We start from the raw sequence: 14,738 nt of genomic DNA, 5'->3' as shown, positions 1-14,738 counted from the left end.
TAGCAAACTAGAACACAACCCCACAGCCTAAGGCCACTGACACGCTGGATCCCCCGAGCCTCAGGCTTGTCACTGTCCCCTGGGGCTGACGGTGGCCCCAAGTGACCTTCCAAGGACAGGCCCACATTGGGGGCCGGAGCCTCCGCTGAGCCCCAATGCTGCAGGACCCTCCTGGAGCCACTCTCCGGGGACCCGGGCTGGAGCAGGCCCCAGCCCACCCTCCCCTCCAACTGCGTCCCTGGGTCAGGCCACATTTGCTGGGCTCTGGCTTCGGGTTCCACGTACACTCTCACGTAACCCTCACAGTAGCCCCATCAGGGCCCGTTTGCAGGAGAACAGACCCAGGCTCAGAGAGGGTAAGCAGCTGGCCCGAGGTCACACAGCATGGATTTAGACCCACAATCCCAACACAACACCTGGGCCCCAAACCGGGGAGGGGTGGGGAGGGATGGGTGCTGCCCCTAGGGGAGGTGGTGATTCTGGAAACATTTTTGGTGGTCACAACCACCAGGGAGACCAGGAGAGCAATGGGGGAATGAGAGGAGGAATGGGGATGGGCAGGCATGGGGGGATGGGTTACAGGGGTGCTGAGCCCACGTGGAAGGGGCTGGGTGGGGGCAGGCTCAGCTAACGGTGGGGGGAAGGCGGGGTCCCAGGTGTCACCCCACAAGGCTGTGGCTGCTTGGATTCAAAGCCAGGGGCTTCATAAGCCAGGAAGTGTCCTCTGAACATAAATGGGGACCCTGTTTACTTTGGAAATATGGGGCAGTCAGCCGGTGGGGAGGGAGGATGGGGGGTGAGAAAGCTGCACCCTCCAGAGGGGGCTCAGGGACACCCACACAGACCCGTCTACATGCACACCTCAGGGGTGCGCCCCGCCAAGGGGCCTCTCCTCCGGCTTCAGAGAGGAGACAGCAGGGCCGACCTGCCCTCCTGGGCAGCTCCAAAGGGCCTTTGAGGAAACCAGGGTCCCTGCAGGAGACACCAGCAGTGCCCACGGGCCAGGAGCTGAGGGCTCCTCCACGGCCACGCACGGCCGTCACACCACGGTGACCCTTCCAAGGGCCAAACTCAGCCCTCAGCTGGAGCCCTCCGGCACATTCCGCCCGTCAGCTGTGGGCGCGTTCACCAAGCGCTCAGCAGGGTGCCCTGCAGGAGGACCGCGCCGGACATGGAAACAGAGGCTCAGGAGCACCAGTGTCCATGGGAGCCGAACACAGGGTGGGCCACCAACTCCAAGGCCCCGGGTGGCGTCTGCTGCTGTTGGAATTCTAGAGAGCCCGGCGGGTCGGTTTAAGGCCCACCAGCGAGGAGAGGAGGGACTGTGAGTGCAAAGGGCCCCGGCCACCTGCCCGGCCAGGGAGGACGCTGAGACCCCACCCGCTGAGCCAGGAGAGGGCCTGACCCAACCCGAGGGGGAGCCCAAGGAGCCCCGGCACACCCGCCACGGCAGACAGCAGGCAGCTCCCCAGCTGGACGGAAGGATGGAAAGCCCCACGACGGCAGGAAAAGGCTCCGCGCCCTGAGCCCAAGGAAGTGGTCCCAGTGCCGCGGGGCCCTCCCCTGGCAGCGCCTCACCCAGCAGGCGTGGGAGGGGCTGCCCTGTCCACGGAGGCGAGAGGACACACGGCCCTGGGCCCGGGGCAGGGCCCCGAGGGGCTAAGAGGCAGGAGCGAGCCCCACGGGGAGAGAGCCTGGAGAGGCGAGTGAGGGCCAGCACCCTCCCGGCTTTCCAACACCCTCAGAGACCAACGAAAGCTGAGAGCCTCTCCCCAGAACCAGCACACTCCCAGGAGGCCCCAGGCCCTGGCACCCACCCTGGGACCCCTGAACCCCCAGGACACTCAGGGTGAGAAGTCATGCCAAGGATACGGGGGCCCCAGAGAAGAAACCGGGCCTGGAGACCCCCCAGAACGGGCCCAGGGCTGGACCCACCATCGCCATCTTCTGGCACCCGGACTGCACACGGCCCAGAAGACCCGAGCTCAGAACTGGACAGCAACGCCACTGCGCTGGGCAACACCGGACGGCTGCCGGTGGGGTCACCTACACAAACCCCCCAGAAGAAGCACGTCCACAGGGACGCAGGGCAGCTCCGCGGTGGGCAGGGGCCGGGCAGGTGCGGGTGACGGGCAGCAGCTGCTGACGGCACGGAAGGCCCCACGAAGGTGAGAAAAATGTCCTGGAATTAACACGGTGACAGTTGCACAACTCTGTGAATATACAAAAACTCACCGAACTGTACATTTTTAAAGGGTGAACCTTGTGGTACATGAATTACATCTCGATAAAGTAGTTATTAAGAAAAAATAACATTAGCATCTACGCACTGGCATAAAACCTTTAAAGGGCAGTTGCCCGACTGGTGTTACGGCCCCTTTGTTAGCAGGTGTCCTCCAAGCTTCGGGAAGGTGGAGCCATCCTAACTGCAGCCACGAGAAATACGGGGACGGCTGGCAAGATGCTGGGTGCCCGCTGCTCATTTAATTGCATTTGCATGTTTGTTTTTCACATAAGTGATATTTTAACTCCATTTTTATATTATTTTAGAGCTTTCTATCAGTTGCTTGTTCACTACGGGTTTGTAATTGAAAGGAAATGATATCAAGGCAAGTGGCATGTGTCTCGTCTGTTTTTTTCCTTAGGAACTTGGAGAAAACGCCGCCCAAACGAACCTGGTAGCAGGAAATAGTTCAGCAGCGCATTGGCACGTGCCAGTCAGTGCTACAGAGAGAAAACGGAATGACCTGGTTAAAGTGAAGAAAGCAAAACAAGACAAAATTATGGAAATGAGCCCTCTCCGTGGAAACAGGCCAACTGCCCACTCCCGTCCCCGTCCTCTGGCCCGAGTGCAGGACATCTGGCCGGCACAGGCCTCCTGGCGCTCATGGGGCTGGGGACCCTGCAGGAGCCACCCCAGGGCAGGGGTTTGGGCTTTAGTTCCGGAGCCTTGGGTTCAAATCCACGCCCTGCAGCTCTGTGACCCCGCCACGCACCCATCGCTTCCCAGAAACTCTCTGCCCTCCACCCGAGAGGGGTTCCCTCTGCACCCTCCCACCCGAGTGTCACCCCGCCTGCTGTCCCCCACTGCAGCCCCTCACCCGGGAGTCACCCGCCTGCTGTCCCCCACTGCAGCCCCTCACCCGGGCGTCACCCGCCTGCTGTCCCCCACTGCAGCCCCTCACCCGGGCGTCACCCGCCTGCTGTCCCCCACTGCAGCCCCTCACCCAGGTATCACCCCGCCTGCTGTCCCCCACTGCAGCCCCTCACCTGGGCGTCACCCCGCCTGCTGTCCCCCACTGCAGCCCCTCACCTGGGCGTCACCTGCCTGCTGTTCCCCACTGCAGCCCCTCACCTGGGCGTCACCCCGCCTGCTGTCCCCCACTGCAGCCCCTCACCTGGGTGTCACCCGCCTGCTGTCCCGCACTGCAGCCTTGCCCCCAGCGGAGCCGCCCCTCCCACGCCCCTCCTGGCCTCCAACTCCAGGGGTAAGGCCCAGTGCAGAGCTCCCGGCCCACCGCTCTCCTTGGCACCACCGGAGTGTGGGGCTGATTCCATTTCTATAACGGACCCTGCAAAATCAATCTTCTCTGCCTTGTTCACGAATAAGGGGCCCCACGCGGGAGCTGAGTGGCTGACATCAGGACAAGTGACTCACAGCGTTAACAGAGAACACCTTCAGGGAGACCTGTGTGGCAAACGAAGGGGTGGCCGGCTGGTCAGCAGGCTCTGAGCACCATCCCGCCACGGCACCAGGCCCTCGCGGAGCTGAGACCCCCCATCCCAGACCGCACCAGCGGGCCGCCAGCCGACCCCCACCGGGTGACCCCGCACAGCACCACTCCAGGCAGAAAAGTCACCTGGCAAGCCCTGCCCGAGGTCAGGAAAAACTGACGAGCAGAGCCACTTGGGAGAAGCTTGCTAGTGGCCATGGCGAACCTCCACCTTTGCCCACAAGCCTGGCACAGGTGAGGATCGGGGGCAACGTGGCGCTGGCAGGAGCCTGGAGGGAGGACGGCCTGCCCAGGTCACGGGAGCTGGGGCTGACCCCGTCCACAGCACGCCTTAGGGGTCACGGCCTTAGCAGAGCATACGAACATCCCGGAGCCTCGGTTTCTTGCACCTTGAGGCCAGCCCACCCTCATTGTGCCCATCCCCTGCCTGGGTGACCCCGTGCTGCTGCCCTGACCTCCCTGAGCCTCAGTCTCCTCTGTAAGTGGGGATAAGACAAGCACCGCCCAGGGCTGCAGGGGCCAGGAAAGGGGACCTGCCCACGCCCGCCCGCCCAGGGCCTGGGACAGCCGAGAGCCTCTCACCAGGCACGCGGCGCCGAGCGGGCACGGCCTACGTCACCTTGATCAGGCCGCTCACGTGGTGACGGAGCCAGGCCCCGTGCCGAGGCACCCTGAGGCTCCAGGGGAGTGAAAGGACCAGCAGGTGCTCGGCGGGAGACCCCCCACAGTGAGGGGTTTCCTTCCCACGCTCAAGTAGGTAAACCGCTCCCCAGCCAGCCCCTGTGCTACGCGGAGGCCAAGTTGGCCGGAGGACAGGTGCCTCAGGTGCAGGCTGCCAAGACACTGAGGAAGAAGGGACGGAAACGGGAACAACCCTGCATGGCATGGGACAGGCGCTGGAGCCAGCAGCTGCCACTCGGGGCCTCGGCAGAGGTCAGGTGGCGGCTGGCTGGGAAGCCCCTTCCTCCACCCCGGGCTGGGTGGGCACTGGGCCAGGGGCCTCCCCTGCTCCTCTGCCCACCACAGCTCCCCGAGGGCACAGCTGGACCTGCGTGGTCCTCTGGAACCCCATGTCCCACCCCAGTACGGGCATCCAGCCAGACCCCACTAAACAAGCACTGAACCGACAGTCCTGCAGGACAGAAGGACCCAGGTGCCTGCCTCTCGGGAAGGTTCGGTCACACCAGCACCCCTGAGAAAAGAGAAGGTGCCTTACGGACGAGTCCTTTCCTGGTTTCCCATGTGGCAAAGCTGCTGGAGGAAGACACCCTGGCCCGAGGTAGCCTCGGCCAGCGCTGGGGATGGCACCTCACAGAGACCACGTGACGGATGTGGGGAGCTCACGGGGACCGAGCGCCAGCACAGAGCAGCCATCCTCGGGTCCAGGTGAGGCCTCGGGGGACAGGGACGGTGGGGGGTGCACGCCGGGGGGGCGGGGGGAGCATCCTCGCCTGCTCTGAGGGCATCAGGGAGGCGAAGGCCTGAGATGCAGGGAGGTGCCCAGGCTGGGGGGGTGCGAGGGTCAGCCCAGGTCAGCAGAGCAGGAGGGGCAAGAGAGTGACCGAGAGGCCCCAGGAGCAGACATACTGACTTTAGGGGCTTCAGCCTGGGGTGGGTGACGCTGATGGGCTCAGCCCCCATTGTCTCCCCTCTGCCTTTTCGTGCAGCCCCACCCCCGGCCTCTCTCCCCAAACCTCCTGAATCCCGGGAGCCCCTGCCCAGGCCAGCCACTGGGCCCAAGGGCCAGTGGGAATGGGAGGGCTGGCCCCTCTCCAGTCTCAGGCCCCTCTGCAGGGTGGGGAAGGAGGCAGCCCTAACTCCCCGCGTCCCCACCATGACTGTCACTTTCTTTGTTACCTTCAGCCTGGCTGTTTCAAAACTCATTAAGGCTGGCATTTATTTACAAAGGCTGCTGCGGCTCGAGCTGAGTGGGGCAAGGGAGCTGATTTAGGGGGACGGCGGCGGATCTAGGAAATGTCAGCTCCCCTCCAGGGGCTATAAATTAGCTTTGATTCCGGCGAGGCACTCTGCCATCCCATAAATCAGCGCCAAGGGGAGTGCGCAGCCTCGGAGAGCTGGCTGTTAGTCACGGTGAGCCAGTCAGTCTCCCGGCTGGGCCGGGCTGGGCCGGAAAGAGCCTTTCCCTGCCGGCCCCCAGGTTTCCAGAGGGCGGCCGGGGCTTCACTTGGCTGCCTCAGTGCCTCGTAGAGGGGGACAGGTGCACCCCAGAAGCTACCCGGGAATGGGGGTGGTCACCGGGAGGCGAGACCAGGGCCCGGGGTGAGGCCGTGCCGCTGCGCCACGTGGAAGCTGGCGCCCGGCTGGGAGGAGGCGTAGGTGATTCCGGGCTGCGGTGGGTCGGTGGCCCCATCTGCCATGGGTGGGACTCCCGAGGTGGCACCAGGCACGTCCTCCTGTCACCTGGCTCCAACGCAGGCGAATCTGTGCTGGGTCCCTGGGGTGCCTTGGGTCAGGCTGCGAAGCGTCTCGAGGACGGTTTATTCCATCTTCCTGGGCCAGCGGCATCAATTGACAAAGCAACTGTTTCCCGAGCTGCTGCCATGAACCGGAGCACAGGTGGGCCTCCATCCTCTCAGGTGCCCTGCGGGCACCAGGTGGGGCAGGGGGTCCACCGGGCAGCCACGGCCACACACACCTGCAAAGTCCGGAAAAGCCGTCTGGCTGCGGGGCCCACCTCAATGAGCTACACAAAGAAAATGCTCAGAAGAGCACCTGGCAGCGATCGCCCCACCAGGCGCCAGCACCGCTCACCAGCCAAGTGTGGGGACACGCGCGCTCCTAAAACCCAGCCAGGGGCCGGGCTGTGACCCACAGCCCTTTCCAACCTCACCAGAGCTGAGCACTCCAGACCTTCAAACCAGACCCCCCAACCAGGCAAAGTAGAGAAGGAGCCTTGCAGAAAGCTGAAACTACAGCTGAGAAATGCATTCCTATTTATTCATATGTCCCCTTAAATCTTAAAGCACGTCTTGACTTCAGGTTCTTTGTGGACAGCCACAGAGATGAGTGTGCAAATCTACTATCTCCCACACCCAGCTGCTTGCTGGGCAGGGACAGCCAGGGCCTCCCATCCTCCACCCTCACCTGCATCCTCGCCAGCTGCCCTCCCACATCACTGGGGACGACACCCCCCAGGGACTATACCCCCCAGGCTCCCCTGAAGCCATGGGAGACCATGCAACTCAAACCTGGCCAACGAGGAGGAAGTGGAATGGTGAACAGAGCTTCCGGAAAGGCTGCTGAAATGAGCTGACTCTGCAGGGAAGAGTATGTGTTTGCTCCTCTCCCACCACCATCCTCCCTGCTGCCTGGAATGGAGGAGTGATGGCTGGAGTTCTTGCAGCTGTTCTGCATCATGACCTTAAGGATGGAAACCAGTGCCAAGGCAGAGCAGAAAAATGGGAAGCACTGGGGTGCCCAAAGACGCCGCAGTGTCGTCACACCTGCCTTGCCCTGCCCACCTCTGAACTTCCTTCAAGAAAGAGTAAACCCTTGTGAGTTTAGGCCACTGCTATTTTTGGACTTTTGCTCTAAGCAACCAAACCTCTTCTAACTGGCGCAGGTTACGAGTTCAGTTCTTCCAGGAGGCAGCAGGCTAACAGGACTCAGAGGATAGCGCTAAATAAGAGCTGGGGCTCCCTCGCTGGACCCCAGCCAGCCCACTTTACAGATGAGGGCCCAAAGTCACACAGCCAGGGCCTGCAGGGCGGGCCTGGAGCCCAGGGCCAGCTGACAAGGGCATCCAGAACACAGTAAGAGGAGCTGGCGGGCCAAGAGGCGCCATCACGAGGAGGCTGCCTGGCACACGTGTGTGTGTATTTATGGGGCACTGCAGCACCTGGCTACGAGAGGGCGCGGGGCAGAGCCAGAGAAGAGGCTGAGGCTGGGAGAGCCATGGCCTCCAACCGCCAAAACCCTGGCAACATCGGGTAGTTCGGTGGGAAATGAGGCTTGGCACGGACGTCTCTCGGCTCCCAGCCCTCTCTCGCACCGGAACATGTAAGGAAGGAAAGACACTCGTGTAGTCGTTCAGTAACTGGAACCAGCAAAACAGAAACAAAAGGAGCACGTCCCACTCACAGAGTGGCTTCTACTGGGAACACCTCTTCCGGACGGCCTTGCTCGAGACCTCGCTGTCATAGAGAACTCTCGGCGATGAGGAAAATGCTCTCCATCGCATAGCCCAGTGTGGCAGCCACGAGCCCCATGGGGCAGCTGGGCACTTAAAATGTGGCAAGTGCATCAAAGGAGCAAAGGGTCAATTTTATTTCATTTCTAAATAGCTTTATTGGGGTATGACTGACATACAACAAACTGCTCATATTGGGAGTGCGTAATTCAATATGATTGGGCATATGGATGACCCTGGGAAACCATCAACAGTCACCCCAAACTTTCCCCGTAGCCCCTCCCAAAGGAACACTAGTTCCAGAGGGTTCCAAGTTTCAGCCCAGTGCAAGCAAGCACTTTGGCTGAGACTCTTCACCAAGGATTTGAGAAACTTCACCAAGAAAAAGCCCCTTTCCCTCACCTCCAGCCAACCTCATGACCTCTCCATCATGCATACACTTGAGGACCCCGTGTTGAAAGCAAATGCTTTAAACAAACACCCGCCGGCACAGGGGTGGCCTGGAGCAAAAGCCCCAGTGGTGCCCACCGCCGGCCACTCCAACACTGCCCACGAGTGGTCAAGAGCCAAGCTGCTCACAGCTGTGCGGGCCAAGGGAAGCAGGAGGTCCGGTTTCCAAAGACAGGGCGCCAGCCTGGGCGCGGAGCCACCCCCAGCCCCTGGAAGTGCACTCGGAAAGGTTACAGCCGCCCATCCATCGGGGCTGCCCCAGGCCCAGCCTGCAAGGTCACGTGGGAGCTGGGGGGCAGCCAGGAGCATCTGAAGCAGGACAACGATGAAGCATCCGGAAACCGCTGTGCGAAGGAGTCCACAGAGAGGGGGGCACCTCATCCCAGGGGACGACGCTCGGGTTGACAGGAGAGCTGCCCCAGCACCCCCGGTCTTGCCCCCAAAAGGGCGATGAGCCTTCCTGGGCTCTGCGTGTCCCCCAGAGGACACTTTTCCATCCTTACACCAACATTTCCAGCCGTCTTATCATCCGTATGTCTTCAGGACTAGGCATGGTCTGGGCACTGGGGCCAGGCGTGGGCATGCAGCGGGGGCTTCGGTGCCTTAACTGGGCGTTTTCCTAAACTTTGTACGTCCCGGGGCAGCGCCAGCACTCTCGCTTCCAAGGCAGGGTGACACCCCGAACAGCTGCCTGCGCGTCTTCTTCAGGGTCCGTGGCCGCTGGGCGACACTGGGCAGGGGTGGGGGGGGCCTGGGTCCCCTGACTTCTGTGTGAAAGCTGATAAACACCTGCACGGTCCCTCTGAAAAGAAGCAGGCCCGCAGCCGGGCCACATGTCCCAGACCGAGCTTCTATCTGTCAGGAGCACAGTCCCAGCTCCTGCAGCCTGGGCATGGCCGTTTGCAGCTGGGCTTGGGAGGGGGCCCCGTCCCTTCATGGCTCGGTGACGCCAAGCCCAGCTTGTCAGAATGAAACCCGCCAGCTGTCTGCAGGCTGCACCTGGGCCCAGGACTAACTCGGCCTTGGGGTGAAGTCCCTCCTCCCCTTTGCTCTCTCTGCAGAGAGCTGAGCAATTTACTTAGGGGTCCCCACACCAGCCTCCCCCGGAACCCCCCTAGTGCCCTCCACTGAGAACCCGCCTCCAGGGCCCACCCCAGGAACCACCCCCAGCACCCTCCCCGTGACCCCACCCACCCACCCAGCGCCCTCCCCTGGTGCTAAAACCCCTGGGCCTGGACATTCTGGCGATGCAGAGGGACCACAGGGCAACACGGGCTGGAGCCTGTCCTTTATCTTAATGCCTCCGTCTGCTCCCTAGCCGCGTTTCCCGAGGCCTCTGTCGGCACAGGTGAGAAGGTTCATAGAAACATGAAGTTGCAACTGGAGCCGTGACAGAGAGAGAGAGATGGGGAGCAGGGTGCCGGAGTCAGGGCGTCAGGCCCAGAGGCGCTGCGGAGGAGCCAGCCCGCGGTCCCGAGCTCCCTGGCAGCCGGCACAGGGGGAGGCCTGGCGTGCCGGTTTGGATGTGTTATGCCCCCCAAAATGCCATGTTCTTTGATGCAATCTTGTGGGGGCAGACATATTACTGTTGATTAGGTTGGAATCTTTTGACTGAGTGTTTCCGTGGAGATGTGACTCAATCAACCTTTGACTGGATAACTTCCATGGAGGTGTTACCTCATCCACTCAGGGTGGGTCTGAATTGAATCACTGGAGTCCTATAAAAGTGTTCACAGACAGAAGGAGGTGCTGCAGCCTAGAGAGGAACGTCCTGGGAGAAAGCCATTTTGAAACCAGAACTTGGAGCAGACACCAGCCACGTGCCTTCTGAGCTAACAGAGGTTTTCCGGACACCATTGGCCGTCCTCCAGTGGAAGGTACCCGATTGCTGATGTGTTACCTTGGACACTTCATGGCCTTAAGACTGTAACTGTGTAGCCAAATAAACCCCCTTTATAAAGGCTGATCCATCTCTGGTGTTTTGCAGTCCGCAGCATTAGCAAACTAGAACACCTGGTGTCCACCAGCTGGTGAAAAAAAACCAGGACGGCTGGTCAGGAATTGATGAGCTCTCCTGGTGCTGAACCCCAGCCGTCCAGGCCAGGGACGCTGATCCTGCTCCGAACCCCTGGGTCTGCCAGAACAACCTGACCAACGAAAGGTGCAGGAACGGTCGATGGGCCGTTGGTTATGTCACCCCTCAGAAAAGATCAAAGGCCAAGGGTAACACCGGGCTCCAGGGCACATTAGGGTGACATGTGCAGACAGTAGGTGCTCAATACAGGCTCAAAGAATGCAGTGAGCAGGGGCAGATTCAGGAGACCCCGAGGGACGTGCTGAGCTGCCCAGAGGTACCCGCAACAAGGGAGCCCCTGCCTCGGGGTGGGAGAAGACCCCCCTCCCCCAGGTTTCTGCCCCAGTCCACCCAGAGGCCACTGAGACGTGGAGCTTTCTGGAAGCACCTGGCTTTGGTCCTGGCCCTGAAGGCTCGTCCCCTGTGTCCCGGGACCCCTGTGGGGTTCACGTCTAGGGTGCTGACAAAGGCCTGCTCCCCAAGGCTGGCGACAGGGTTTCCCAAAGCGTAACTCCCAGACCCCACCTACAGCTTCACTGCCGCCTGCCTCCACATCCTGTACCCCAAATCCCCTCTGCACCCCTCCCGCACCCCTCCTGGGCCAAAGCTGAGGTCTGAGAGAACTTGTGGCCACGGCGATGTGCCACAGGGAGGCCAGCTGGAAGGTCTGGGCTGTGAGGACGCGATGGCCGGGAGGCAGGGGCCAGGGCCACAGCAGGAAGGAGTGGGGAAAGACGCACCCTGGCGGCTTAGCCGGCCCGTCTCCAGCGGGCTCCCGGAGAACAGGATGCCCCTCCTGGGGTCCTGCAAGGGGACAGCCATTCAGCCCTGCTAAGGTGGCAGGGACAGCACCCACATCATGAGACAAACCCACAACCAGCCAAAGATGCCTCGGCTTCACCCCTGATACCCCAAACACCAGGGGGTGCCGGGGCGGGCAGATCATGCTCAGACGCCCTGGCCCTCGGCCCCAGAACGCGCTGCCCAGAGCTCTCACGCAGCCGTGTCTGCCTCAGGGAAGACAAACCCAGCGAGGAGCCGGAGCTCATTTCTTGATCTTTGTGGTCAGAGCCCTGCTCCCCTCACCCCAACGAAGCGGAGAAGTAAGGCCAGGGCCTCGGAACCACAGAAACGTGACCGCCAGGTCCCTGGCCACCTGCTGCCACGTCTGCCCTCGGAAAGCGGCATCAGTGTCCTTCAAGGGACAGCGGCAGCTCCCGAGGGTTTTGTTTGTGACTCCTAAAAGAGCGTTTTTAGGAGTGGCAGGCTCAGGGAAATTCAGGCACCTTTAAGGGGCTCAGAAGTGCTCCCCAGGTCCGTGACACCAGGCGATTCTCCCCAGCGTGGGGCGGCCAGAGTGGCCACTTCTGGGCACCATGGCCACCTGCCATCACACCCCTGGCACCGCTCCTGGAGCTCGGAGGCTGTGTCGCCAGGCTCCTCTCATCCCTGCAGCCCCCCAGGAAGCTGATACACCTAAGAGGATTCGACACATCTGGGTTTCAGGGGCTCCGACTGCCGGCATCCAGCCCTATCTCCCCCAAGCAGTAGGAGTCTACAGGGAAGGCCCTGTGTTAGAAGAAAATGCCAGGCGGGAGGCCTTGCCCAGCACCCAGGCAACACACACTCCAGGGTGCATTACTGCTGGGAAAAGCGAAGACACAAAACACGCGCACACACACACACACATGCACACCCATGTGCACACACACGGACACACATGTACACGTGCACCCACTCACGCATGCACAGGTTCACACAGCGCATACACAAACACACACCTACACACATAGACACACGCATCCACTCATGCATGCACAAGTCCACACAGTGCATACACAAACACACACCCATACACGTACACACCTTCTGGCCGGGGCCACCGCCCTGGGGAGAAAGGAGGGCAGGGCATCTTTTCTCGGACGGAGGAGCCTCCCGTCCCTGGCTGGGTCACCCACTGCCCCTTGGCGGGGGCTGGGGGAGAAGAGCCAGCTGGGCTCATTCAGATAAAATGGAATAAAGGAGCGAGATCAATGGCCCGGCGCTAACTGGCAGTGAGTCATCGGGAAAGCCCCCTCTGGGAAAAAGCCCTCTTTGTAAGGAGGGAAGGTGGTGGCCGAGCCCAGAGGCCCAGAGCAAAACTGCCCGGAGATCTGAGACCTGGGGAGAAGGCATCTTCTTTGGAAGTGGTGCGGCTGTGAAGAGGGGCTCACGGCTTTGAGGACGAGGGTGCAGTGAGCAGGTGGGTCAATGGCGAGAGGGACAGTGGAGAATGGGGGAGAGAGGAAGGAGGGGGTGGAAAGAGAGAAGAGGACGTGGGAGGAGCAGCAGAGACAGCTTGTCTGGATTCCAGAATCTTCCCTCCACAGCCGACAGGGAAAAGAGGATCCAACCCACCCCCTGGCACTGGGAAGTGAGTGATAAAGCCTAATGGGTTACCTACTTCAACAGAGACACACTCTTTGGTCAAAGGAATGATTCTCCAACAGTAGAATGTCAAGTTGAATATTGTCTATGACTTATCAGAGAGCTGGGAACCCACCCCGAGAGAAACAGACAACTCATTGTTCTGCTAAAAGGGCTTTCTTTATGCTCACAAGAGATAGACCTATCATTTTTCATAAGCTTCAAAGACATATACTCTGCAAAGTACCACGACTGACTCGGGGAAACAATCCTGGTCTCAACGAAAATGTAAATTCTGCCCAGCAAGCCACAGCTACCCGGCGGCATTCACACACACCGCACCCTGCGGGTCTGCAGTCCTGAGACCCCAAGGAGGGTGCTCTCGCTTCTGGGGAGGGCAGCACCTGCCAAGGTCAGCCCCTGTGCAGTCGTAAAATGGGTGCAATGGTTAAATGTGTGCAATGGTTAAATGTGTGCAATGGTTAAATATGTGCAATGGTTAAATGTGTGCAATGCTTAAATGTGTGCAATGGTTAAATGCCGGAGACAGATGGTTCCATCTGACCACCTGGTCCCTGCGCCCAGGGACAGAATTCCTCAGGACCCCCAAGGGAGAGCCTGGGGACGGAAGAGGCTAGACCCACACCCTCAGAGCCCGGAAACTGCAGAGGGACCTTCCAGCGCCTTCCTTGAAGACGTGGGATCCCCCCCAGCCGGCCCCACTCCTTCCGGGGCGTCAACCCCAGGCTCCCCTTTCTGCGACCCCCTCCCCCTGCAGACCCCGGCAGCGTCTCATCTCCCTGCTCCACCAGCTCCGCTTTCCACAGCGACCGAGAGCCTAACACCGACAAACGGGGCTCAATCTGCTTTTCCTACTGCCAGGCCCACAGTGTCAGGACAGCTTTCCTTCTCCACTAGAAAGACACCTCGGGGTGATTTTCTCCGAGTTGACAGGGAAACCATAAGAAACGCTGAAGAGGAACTGGGACCTCGAACTCGGCCGGAAGGGCAGGGTAGTAGCCACGGCCGAGACGCAGAAGCCCGTCTGCCGCCTGATTTCCATGTCCAAGTGCTTCGATCTGCCGCTCCTACCCACACCCAGCCACCACCACCGGCCACCTCCACGGCCGGGGGACACCCAGGATCCCAGGCCAGAGGCCAGACACGCAGAGAAGCCTGACCCTGCTCCTTGGCGCCTGCCCTAAGGGTGAGAGCGGGATTTGCGGAGCCCTCCTCTCCTCCCAGCCCCACGAGATGCATGTCGCTATTATTCCCACTTTATACTCAAGAAAACAGGCCGTGGAGTGTCCCAAGGTTACACAGGGGATAAACCCAGATACAGAGCTCAAAGCCGACCTGACTCTGAAGTCCTGCTCTCAAACCTGGGTCCCACGGCCTCCGAATGACCCAAAGGTACAGTTTCGTACCATTCCTGCCACTTCACGTTCTACCTCCTTCCGCGGGCTCTCGTGGTTTGTGACCACAACGCTCTGCACGGCCTGGTGATGGGATCTCCTTGCTGCCCCATCTCCGCCCTGGCCACTTAAACCACAACTATATGCTGCTCCAGAACCTTCTATGGCCAGGCACCATGGCTACCCCTGGCTCGAGCTCCCACAGCAACCCCGCGAAGCTGGTACTAACGGGAAAACAAAGGCTCGTAGAAGCCAAGTGACTCCAGGGCTCGCCACCCACCAAGGGCCCCGCCAGGCCTTGAAGTGCGGAGCTACGAGCTCCTTGAAGTGCGGTGCTACGAGCTCCTACAAGCTCCGCAGGCCCTGCATCCTCTGTCACATGGCACCTGCCCCTCAGGACCTGCCCAAACCACAGCCGGTGGCTGCAGCATCCTGGAACCCAGGCTCCCAGACTCCCAGTCAAGGGCCTCGCTGCCCAGAGGCCAGAACAGCCAACAGATTTCCCCGCC

At 60.9% G+C, this 14,738-nt stretch overlaps 1 protein-coding gene and 1 long non-coding RNA gene across 5 annotated transcripts in view; both read right to left on the bottom strand.

Moving 5' to 3' along the window:
- Positions 1 to 14,738, bottom strand: part of VAV2 (vav guanine nucleotide exchange factor 2) — a 207,282-nt gene that overhangs the window by 121,739 nt on the left and 70,805 nt on the right. The gene's annotated exons all lie outside the window — the stretch shown is intronic.
- Positions 3,659 to 4,412, bottom strand: LOC119504833. Its single transcript, XR_005210639.1, has 3 exons — positions 4,317 to 4,412; positions 3,861 to 4,003; positions 3,659 to 3,688 (listed from the first exon to the last, which is right to left on the bottom strand). It is a non-coding gene; the product is annotated as an uncharacterized LOC119504833 (long non-coding RNA).

The sequence above is a fragment of the Choloepus didactylus genome, chromosome 10, assembly GCF_015220235.1.
Source record: "Choloepus didactylus isolate mChoDid1 chromosome 10, mChoDid1.pri, whole genome shotgun sequence".
NCBI classification, from domain to species: domain Eukaryota; kingdom Metazoa; phylum Chordata; class Mammalia; order Pilosa; family Megalonychidae; genus Choloepus; species Choloepus didactylus.
This window is presented reverse-complemented; position numbering and strand designations above follow the sequence as displayed.